This window comes from Oncorhynchus mykiss, chromosome 5 (assembly GCF_013265735.2).
Source record: "Oncorhynchus mykiss isolate Arlee chromosome 5, USDA_OmykA_1.1, whole genome shotgun sequence".
Lineage (NCBI taxonomy): Eukaryota > Metazoa > Chordata > Actinopteri > Salmoniformes > Salmonidae > Oncorhynchus > Oncorhynchus mykiss.
In genome coordinates, this window is record NC_048569.1 from 30,268,069 (window position 1) to 30,279,683 (window position 11,615).

Consider the following 11,615-nt stretch of genomic DNA (forward strand, 5'->3'; position numbering starts at 1 on the left):
AGTTCAGATGATCAGTTCATGCATAAACCAGATCATTGTGTGCCCAAACATTTTTGGGGAAGCAAGTGCTACTGTGAGATAAGGATATAGCTATGTAGTCTCGTGACACCATCCCAAACATAATAAAACATACATTTTACATAAAATCATTTTTATTTTTCATTCGTTTATATTTGGAAGGCAAACAAAACTCAAAAGCAATCACTTTTGCATTTGAAAACACAGAATCCTATGTATTACTCCACGTGCTTCTATTACTTTGTTTTGAGCCGACTTCACAGTGGGCTTTGAACAGGGTACCTGGCTCATACCTGGGAGGCAGCCCGGTTCCAAAACTGATGTAATGAACTTTTACCTGGTGCAAAACACTCCTACACAGGCGCCCGGGCGAGACTAATCGAACCTCCTCATTGATAGAGGACTCATCTTTGTATCTGTGCCATTATAGAGTCTGACAGCATGGGCATCTCCATTTTAAAGCAGTCAATTTTCTTCTTCTTCATTGGCTGATTGCTCCCAACTCATAGGAATACCACCCAGTTGACTACTTTAAAATGATGGAAGCCCTCAAGGGCAATGTCCATGTTAAAACGGGTTATATCCATGATGATATGTGTGGTTGTTGGTTTAGCTTTCTCTAACTTTGTAACAAGTACGGCCTTCATTTGTAGGAGCTTATTGGGTCTTGATTGCAAAGTGTTCGGGATCTCTTTTCCAACTGTCCCGATATCTTTTCCAACTGTCCCGTTATCTTGTTTCAATGTCCATTCTAGGATGCCCTTCTAATCAATCAGAAAGGAGTTAAGCCCTGTACTCCATCCACTTCAAACTCGAGTGCCTGTCCATAGATAACTCATACAGAAACAGTCCATTGCCAAAGCTCATTGTTCTATCTCTGCCCATAGAGATAGAAAGAGGGCTCATCTTTGTATCGGTGCCAATATAGTGTCTGGGACAGAATGGGCAGCGCCATTGAGGCTTTCTCCATTTTGAACTAAGTAGTCCATTTTTTTCTTCATGATTGGCTGAACCCTCCTGATGATCCTGTTGGACATGACTCCAAAAGGGTCACCAGGAGGGATCAGCCAATGAAGTTGGAAGTCCCACCCAGTTGACTACATTAAAGTGGTGGAAACCCTCAATGGCGGTGCCCATGCTAATACGGCCTTTCAGCCACTAGAGGCCTCTATCATTCTCTATGATCTGAACTATGTGTCCCAGTGTAAACTACCTTGCCAGCGCTGTTGTCATGGATGTCTAGTGTGTACAGTCTGTGTACTGTGCCAACAGCACCACATGAGGTCGGTGTTGCTGCATTATACAAGCATCTCAATGTACCCCCTTACACATGAGGAGAACTGAATCCTCATTGACTGGACTGAGAGCGAGACTATGGCTTTGGAAGTGGATGGCAATTGTTTATCCAAGTTACACACACACACACACACACACACACACACACACACACACACACACACACACACACACACACGCACACACACACACACACACACTCAATCACTCTTCCAATCTGTCAAATCCAGTCTCCGCTCTCTGTCCAGACATAGATGCTATTTGAATGACGCAGTGTCATTGACAGTGCAGTGACGTCAATCTCCCAAAATGCCCTTTCAATTCAGCTGCTCTATGTGAGTCTTAATTAGATCATGTCATTGAGTGTGGATTTGCCAGGCCAGACCCAGCCGTGAAGGGGCCACTGTCATATACATCAGACACACCTCGCCCAAGACCCATTCTTTATTCCTCCCTCACTTTAAGTTCAGTGGGGTTGCCTTGATTTAGGCGGGGTTATTTTGGCTTCTGCATTTATCTGCATCTTCCACGCTCTCTACCTAGACGAGAGAGGCTGAATGACGTGGAACCCTTCTGGCCAGTGGAATATGGACGTCCACTATTCATCGCATTCTCTTAATAGATTTTAATCATTTGGTAATACAATTTCCCACTTTTGGAACATAGAGGCTAGCTGAACTGTAGAGAGAGAGATGATAATCGATCAGAGACAGTACTAGCCTAGAAGCCTAGAAGCCTAGAAGCCTAACACCTACTTAGGCTATTGGAGACATAGGATGGTTGTGCTGTCTCTCTGTTTCTCCTGGAGAAGTTGGGTGGGCGGGGGAAAAGACAGATACTCGGAAGAAAGGAGCCGCAGACAGCCATGCCTATTTATCTCCACACAGCCTCCCCCTGGGCAAGTGCCTGTGCTGGGCTTTGAATCTATAGAGCTTTGCTATGCTCGTTGTTGCATTCTGGTCTTGACTCTTGACAACACCTGACCTACTCCTTAGGGTAAGAGACTTGACTGTGTAAGTCCCCAGTTTCCCAAAGTGCCACTCACTACCCAACCATGTCTTACTGAGGGAACCGGGCTGACAGAGTAGAGAGACACAGAGTAGAGAGACACAGAGTAGATAGACACAGAGTAGAGAGACACAGAGTAAAGAGAGTGGGATATAGTTTTGAACCCGGTCTAACATCTTCCTTTCCACCCTCAGATGTATTTCTTCTCACAATATCAAGGAGGCAAGAAAGAAAGTGCCACAATATGCATGAATATAGGGGGATTTAGTTTGAGATTAATTACAAGATATGACAATGACTAGATATGGCAGCCAGAAAGTCTATCTTAAATTCAATTCAACATAGTTCTGGAGAATCTTGACATTGTTGACATCCTTTTTCCTATCCTTCCCTGTCTAATTCTTGACATGAGATGACATGAGATAGCTGCTGGGGATATCCTGTGTCTACCCAGCCATACTCAGGGGGATGTCTGAGTCTATTCCCAGAGATAGACTCTGTCCTGGGCTGTGCTTATTCCCCCTCCCCCAGCACAGTGAGGTTGTCAGGAGAGGGGAGTGAGGAGAGGTGAGGCTGCAGAAAGGTATGTCCTACATATGAGTATTTTGTGTGTATGTGTGTTACGGTGGCTATACGGGTTATGGTGTCAGTACTGAGGTGGGACTATGTACAGTAGTGAGCCAGTGAGAAAGGAGGCTGCATGCATTGTGAGTCATCTGTGTCCCTGTAAAGCTCTTCATCTCTCCATTAAATTAAGAGCTGGCTTTATTCTGACACCTTCTGGAGGAAACAGCCTGGTAATCGGGATTAGTAGGGACCACTGGGACCACTTATTAGACCACTGGTGCTGTACTGGGCGAGCTGGGAAAATAAAACCCAGCCAAAACCAATATAAGGCCAAGTCACTGTCCATTAGCTATTGACATTTCACCTATGAGGTGTTTAACTCAGCTGAAAAGCAGATTAAGGTTCAAAGGGTATTACATGGCTGTAATGAGTACCATGTCATGCGTACCTTCAGGGCATTATGAGTACCTCATCATGACGTACGGGTTGATGAATGCAGTCTTCCAATGCAGTCTTCCAAGCCTTTGTAGACAAGATTTTCAGGGACCTGCACGGGCAGGGTGTAGTGGTGTATATTGATGACATTCTGATATACTCCGCTACAAGCGCCGAGCATGTGTTGCTGGCGCGCAGGGTGCTTGGTCGCCTGTTGGAGCATTACCTATACAACAAGGCCGAGAAATGCTTGTTTTTCCAGCAGTCCGTCTCCTTCCTAGGGTACTGCATTTCCACCTCAGGGGTGGAGATGGAGAGTGACCGCATTTCAGCCGTGCGTAATTGGCCAACTCCCACCACGGTCAGGTAGTGGCTCCCATTACCTCACTGCTGAAGGGGGGACCGGTACGTTTGCAGTGGTCGGCTGAGGCAGACATGGCTACGCCACCAAAGCTCCACCCCTGTGCCTTCTTCTCGAGGAAGCTCAGCCCGGCGGAGGGAAAATATGACGTGGGGGACTGGGAGCTGTTGGCTGTCGTCAAGGCTTTGAAGCCGTGGAGACATTGGCTTGAGGGGGCTAAACACCCTTTTCTCATCTGGACTGACCACTGCAATCTGGAGTACATCCGGGCAGCGAGGAGACTGAACCCTCGCCAGCCAAGGTGGGCCATGTTTTTCACCCGTTTTGTGTTGACCCTTTCTTACAGACCAGTCTCCTAGAACATGAAGGCAGACGCATTGTCCCAGCTGTATGACACAGAGGAGCGGCCCATGGATCCCACTCCCATACTCCTGGCCTCCTGCCTGGTGGAGCCGGTAGTGTAGGAGCTGGACGTGGATATTGAGTAGGCGCTACCTGCATAGCCCACTCCCCTCCAGTGTCCCTCTGGGCATTTGTACGTTCCGTCTGCTGTCCGTGATCTATTGGGCCCACAAGTCACCCTCCTCTGGTCATCCAGAGGTCGGACAGTGCGCTGTCTGAGTGGGAAGTACTGGTGGCCCACTTTGGCTAAGGACGTGAGGGTATATGTTTCCTCCTGCTCTGTGTGCGCCCAGTGTGTGCGCCCAGTGTAAGGCTCCTAGGCACCTGCCCAGAGGTAAGCTACACCCCTTACAAGTTCCACAGCGGTCTTGGTCGCACCTGTCGGTGGATGTCCTTACCTATCTTCCTCCATCCCATGGTAACACCACGATCCTGGTCGTTGTGGACCGTTTTTCTAAGTCCTGCCGTCTCCTCCATCTGCCCGGTCTCCCTACGGCCCTACAGACTGCGGAGGCCTTGTTTACGCACGTCTTCCGGCACTACGGGGTGCCTGAGGATATAGTGTATGATAGGGGTCCCCAGTTCACTTCGAGGATCTGGAGGGCGTTCATGGAACGTCTGGGGGTCTCGATCAGCCTTACCTCTGGTTTTCACCCGAGAGTAACGGGGACCGCCACTCCTCCACTAACCTCTCCCCATTCCAGTGCGTACTGGGGTACCAGCCGGTTCTGGCGCCTTGGCACCGGGGGACCGGGTCTGGTTCTCGACCCGAAACCTGCCCCTCTGCCTGCCCTGCCGGAAGCTGGGACCGCGGTTTGTGGGGCCATTTAAAGTCCTGAGGAGACTGAACAAGGCTAGTTACAGGTTACAGCTTCCTCCCGATTACCGAATTAACCCCTCGTTCCATGTGTCTCTCCTCAGGCCGGTGGTGGCTGGCCCGCTCCAGGAGTCTGAGGTGCGGGAGGTTCCTCCGCCAATCGAGGGGGCCCCGGCGTATTCCCTTCACTCCATACTGGATTCGAGGTGTCGGGCGAGGGGCCTTCAGTACCGGAGGAGAGGTGCTGGGTTCCGGTGGAGAACGTGTTGGACACTTCAATGCTTTGGGAGTTCCACCGTCTCTGTCCGGATTGCCCTGCACCTCGCCCTCCGGGTCGTCCCCGAGGCCGGTGTCGGCGCACTGCCTGAGCCGCGCGTCAAGGGGGGGTACTGTCATGACTTCTGCCGAAGTTGGTTCCTCTCCTTGTTCGGGCGACGTTCGGCGGTCGACGTCACCTGTCTTCTAGCCATCGCCGATCCACCTTTCATTTTCCATTTGTTTGTCTTGTTTTCCCACACACTGGGTTTACATTCCCTCATTACTTGTCGTGTATATAACCCTCTGTTCCCCCCATATCTGTGTTCGAAATTGTTTATTGTCAGGTTGGTACACTTCCGGCCTATGTACGCCGGGTTTTGTTATTTACCAGTGCTTTGTGGCAGCCGGTACTTTGTACTTGGTTGTGTGTACCTTGTGCTGTCTCACTTGTTCTTTGGGCATTTGTTTTTGTGGCGCTGTTGCGTCCTGTTTTAAATATTCCCTGAGTAAAGTGCTTTGTCCACTCATCTCTGTTCTCCTGCGCCTGACTTCCATGCACCAGCTACACCCATCCCTTGACACATATAATAACAATAATTAGCTTTGACAATTTCAATTTCTTCTGTACATACAGTGTATTCCACTAGGACTATAGCCTAATACACAAATTAAAAGCATGTAAGAGCGGCAAAATGACCAGTGACAATCTGAGCTACTGGGTGAAGACTAGGAGTCTAGTGCCTATGTCTGCAATGAGTCACACTTACTGGAGTACCACTGCCAAAAACATTTTCGGTCCCCTACGATGCATAACTGCTTTCCCTTGTATTCTGGTGTAACACAAACAAACAACGTCATATACTCATTCCTATCTTTCCTGTGACAAAGTCAAACATTTCTAGAGTAGTCCTTTAGTACATTGAAGTTCACCTAGGCTCAACTAGGATGTGATGGCATGATTGTCCCTGAGCCTTGTCTTCAGCTGTGGCAAGCTTCTCCCCCTTTGTCATGATCGCACACGCACCGCACTGCACGCACGCACGCGCACGCACGCGCACGCCCACACACACACGCGCACACACACACACACACACACACACACACACACACACACACACACACACACACACACACACACACAGTCTCTTAGGAGCGTTTCTCAGTGCTGAGTAGAGATTTGTTTGGGAAGAAAACTAAATCCATAATGCTGACTTGTCTTCCTCTCTCATCTCACCGTTGTCGCCAATTGATGTTTATACTGGCAGATGGGGTGCAAGTCATGTTAGAGAAGCTTCTGAGAGATTGACCCAGAAATGGGGTCAAATCATGTTGAGACTACATGTTTCTTCCTTATCCCACTGCCATGGAAAGTGTAGTTACACACAATCTCTAATTTTCTGACCCTCCACATTTACCACAGACCTTATAATTGACTCTTTGGTCGAATTTGAAGCGGATACCATCAATAACACTAGCGTTAATGTGCCCTGGCCAATCCCATAAACAACTATTAATCACACACACTTGTGCCAGCCGGGGTACAAATGGATTTTTCCGCAACTCAACCATAACAGGAAGCCTCAGGGTGCTGGGAACCACGATTAAACTTGACAGATCTTGAACGTCCCGTCTGGATTAAGAGCCACTTAAGTCACCTTTCACAGCTTTTCCCTCTGAGAGATGCCTAGGAAATAGGCTACTTAGGCAACAGATATTTTCCCTTCCCTGTCTGAGGTCCTTTGCTGAGAGAGGCACTGGGAAACTTTGACGTAAAAAATGGCACTAACTGTGCTGTAGGTACTGCTGGTGCTGCTTCTCTCTGTTAGTATGACAAGCAGACAGAGAGTTGATTGCAATGGAACGGAAAATATGGGAACTGTGAGGGGAGAGAGATAGCAAAGGGAGAGGGAGAATACTTGGTGTTGTCAAAATACAGAGAGCTGAGGCAGAGGAGGCTGACAGCCTTAGACAGTGTTTTTGACATTTAGTAATCTAATTGGAGTTTGCGGCATGATATGTTCGTGAGTAGAACTGTTGACTGGAGGCTGGAAAGCGGATGACAGTGTGGATATTGAGTACAAGTGCAGTACAGATGGATTCTTCCACTTCTCCGCTGGTTGACTTCTCTCAGTTATGCTTTTCCTATTTAAGAGAAGTGCCTGTGATGCAGCGGTTATTGTACACTGTTTCCAGAAATAGAACTGGGATGTCTCATACCCCCTTTGCACTCTTTCTTCCTCTCCCTTATCACTCCCATCCTTCGCTTCTTCTTCTTTGCCTCCCCCCCTCACCCACCAACGCCCAAATTCTCTGCTCGGCTAGTTGATTTCCTTTAAATGAGAGTTGTCGCTTTGATTCTCAAAGCAGCATGAATATTTCACTTTGTAGAGGAATATTTAATGTGTGGAGTGTGATCAGCTTTTTACATGGCTTTATTAATGCATGCTAAATGAGGTTGAGTTTCAATCCCATATAGTCACTCTTCTCTCTCTCTCTCTCTCTCTCTCTCTCTCTCTCTCTCTCTCTACGTGTGTTTTTTTTAGAGCAACATTTTTTTGTGGAAGAGCCACAGTGCACAAACCCCTTGTGCACTCGATGGCGTCGAGATACAGTGGCAAGAAAAGGTATGTGAACCCTTTGAATTATCTGGATTTCTGCATAAATTGGTCATAAACTTAGATCTGATCTTCATCTAAGTCACAACAATAGACCAACACACTCTACTTAAACTAATAACACACAAAGTATTGTATTTTTCTTGTCTATATTGAATACATCATTTAAACATTCACGGTGTAGGTTGGAAAAAGTATGTGAACCCCTAAGCGAATTACTTCTCCAAAAGCTAATTGGAGTCAGGAGTCAACTAATCTGGAGTACAATCATTGAGGCGAGATTGGAGATGTCGGTTAGAGCTGCCTTACCCTTTAAATAACACTCACAAAATTTGAGTTTGCAATTCACAAAAGCATGATGTGAACCACGCCTCGATCAAAAGAGATCTCAGAAGACCCAAGATTAAGAATGGTTGACTTGCATAGAGCTGGAAAGGGTTATACAAGTATATCTAAAAGCCTTGATGTTCATCAGTCCACGGTAAGACAAATTGTCTATAAATGGAGAAAGTTCAGCATTGTTGCTACTCTCCCTAGGAGTGACCGTCCTTCAAAGATGACTGCAAGAGCACAGTGCAGAATGCTCAATGAGGTTAAGAAGAATCCTAGAGTATCAGCTAAAGACTTACATAAATCTCTGGAACATGCTAACATCTCTGTTGATAAGTCTACGATATGTTAAACACTAAACAAGAACGGTGTTCATGGGAGGACACTACGGAAGAAGCCACTGCTGTCCAAAAAAAAAACATTGCTGCACGTCTGAAGTTTGCAAAAGAGCATCTGGATGTTCCACAGTGCTACTGGCAAAATATTCTGTGGACAGATGAAACTACAGTTGAGTTGTTTGGAAGGAAGACACAACACTATGTGTTGAGGAAAAAGGCACAGCACACCAACATCAAAACCTCATCCCAACTGTAAAGTATGGTGGAGGGAGCATCATGGTTTGGGGCTTTTTTGCTGCCTTAGAGCCTGGACAGCTTGCTATCATTGACGGAAAAATATATTCCCAAGTTTATCAAGACATTTTTCAGGAGAATGTAAGGCTATCTGTTTACCAATTGAAGCTCAACAGAAGTTGGGTGATGCAACAGGACAACGACCCAAAGCACAGAAGTAAATCAACAATAGAATGGCTTCAACAGAAGAAAATACACCTTCTAGAGTGGCCCAGTCATAGTCTTGACCTCAACCCGATTGAGATGCTGTGGCATGACCTCAAGAGTGCGGTTCACACCAGACATCCCAAGAATATTGCTGAACTGAAAAGAGGAATGATCCAAAACTCCTCCTGACCGTTGTGCAGGTCTGACCCACAACAACAGAAAACGTTTGGTTGATGTTATTGCTACCAATAGGGTCAACCAGTTATTAAATTCAAGGGTTTACATACTTTTCCCACCCTGCATGAAAACGTATAATTGTTTGTGTGTTCTTAGTTTAAGCAGACTGTGTTTGTCTGTTGTTGTGACTTAGATGAAGATCAGGTCAAATTGTATGACCAATTTAGGCAGAAGTGCAGGTCATTCCAAAGGGGTCACATACTTTTTCTTGCCACTGTATGTCGAGTTTCCTTGTAGGCGGGGTTATTTGGCAGGGGAACTGTAAAACCAGCTGTATAGCCTATTGCCTGTTTCTGTTTGAGTATTTTATTAAGCATGTGAAACAATGTGTCTGTTTGCTGCTTTTCATTAAATAATACATAGCTGTTCTTTATATGGCCTAAAATAAACGCTTTCATAAGGGCAGAATCTGATCTATGATCTATAGGCTATGAAATACCCATTTTTTAAAATCAGTTATGAAAATATAACATTCCATAAGAAAAAAATATCTGGTAAAAGGCCCACATTTGGATGTTTCAATTAATAAAGTCTGTCATGTGTCTGGTTGCCCTTTTCTTGTGGCAACTGGTAAATCTCGCTGCTTAGGTATTATGCCACTCTGTACTTTCTGTTTATGGCCAAAAAGCATTCTTGTTTGCTCAGTTTTTTTGTTAATTCTTCCCAATGTGTCAAGTAATGATCTTTTTGTTTTCTCATGATTTGGTTGGGTCTAATTGTGTTGCTGCCCTGAAACTCTGTGTGGTCTGTTTGTGTTTGTGAACAGATCCCCAGGACCAACTTGCTTAGGGGACTCTTCTCCAGGTTCATCTCTCTGTAGGTGATGGTTTTGTTATGGAAGGTTTGGGAATCACTTCCTTTCAGATGTTGTAGAATTTAAAGGCTCTTTTCTGGATTTTGATAATTAGTGGGTTTTGTCCTAATTCTGCTCTGCATGCATTGTTTGGTGTTTCACTTTGCACACAGAGGATATTTTTTGCTGTTTTCTGTCTCAATTTGGTGTTTCTCCCATTTTGTAAATTATTGGTTGGTACAGTGCCTTGCGAAAGTATTCGGCCCCCTTGAACTTTGCGACCTTTTGCCACATTTCAGGCTTCAAACATAAAGATATAAAACTGTATTTTTTTGTGAAGACTCAACAACAAGTGGGACACAATCATGAAGTGGAACGACATTTATTGGATATTTAAAACTTTTTTAACAAATCAAAAACTGAAAAATTGGGCGTGCAAAATTATTCAGCCCCTTTACTTTCAGTGCAGCAAACTCTCTCCAGAAGTTCAGTGAGGATCTCTGAATGATCCAATGTTGACCTAAATGACTAATGATGATAAATACAATCCACCTGTGTGTAATCAAGTCTCCGTATAAATGCACCTGCACTGTGATAGTCTCAGACGTCCGTCAAAAGCGCAGAGAGCATCATGAAGAACAAGGAACACACCAGGCAGGTCCGAGATACTGTTGTGAATAAGTTTAAAGCCGGAATTGGATACAAAAACATTTCCCAAGCTTTAAACATCCCAAGGAGCACTGTGCAAGCAATAATATTGAAATGGAAGGAGTATCAGACCACTGCAAATCTACTAAGACCTGGCCGTCCCTCTAAACTTTCAGTTCATACAAGGAGAAGACTGATCAGAGATGCAGCCAAGAGGCCCATGATCACTGGATGAACTACAGAGATCTACAGCTGAGGTGGGAGACTCTGTCCATAGGACAACAATCAGTCGTATATTGCACAAATCTGGCCTTTATGGAAGAGTGGCAAGAAGAAAGCCATTTCTTAAAGATATCCATAAAAAGTGTTGTTTAAAGTTTGCCACAAGCCACCTGGGAGACACACCAAACATGTGGAAGAAGGTGCTCTGGTCAGATGAAACCAAAATTGAACTTTTTGGCAACAATGCAAAACGTTATGTTTGGCGTAAAAGCAACACAGCTCATCACCCTGAACACACCATCCCCACTGTCAAACATGGTGGTGGCAGCATCATGGTTTGGGCCTACTTTTCTTCAGCAGGGACAGGGAAGATGGTTAAAATTGATGGGAAGATGGATGGAGCCAAATACAGGACCATTCTGGAAGAAAACCTGATGGAGTCTGCAAAAGACCTGAGACTGGGACGGAGATTTGTCTTCCAACAAGACAATGATCCAAAACATAAAGCAAAATCTACAATGGACTGGTTCAAAAATAAACATAATGGCCAAGTCAAAGTCCAGACCTGAATCCAATCGAGAATCTGTGGAAAGAACTGAAAACTGCTGTTCACAAATGCTCTCCATCCAACCTCACTGAGCTCGAGCTGTTTTGCAAGGAGGAATGGGAAAAATTTCAGTCTCTCGATGTGCAAAACTGATAGAGACATACCCCAAGCGACTTACAGCTGTAATCGCAGCAAAAGGTGGCGCTACAAATTATTCATTTAAGGGGGCTGAATAATTTTGCACACCCAATTTTTCAGTTTTTGATTTGTTAAAAAAGTTTT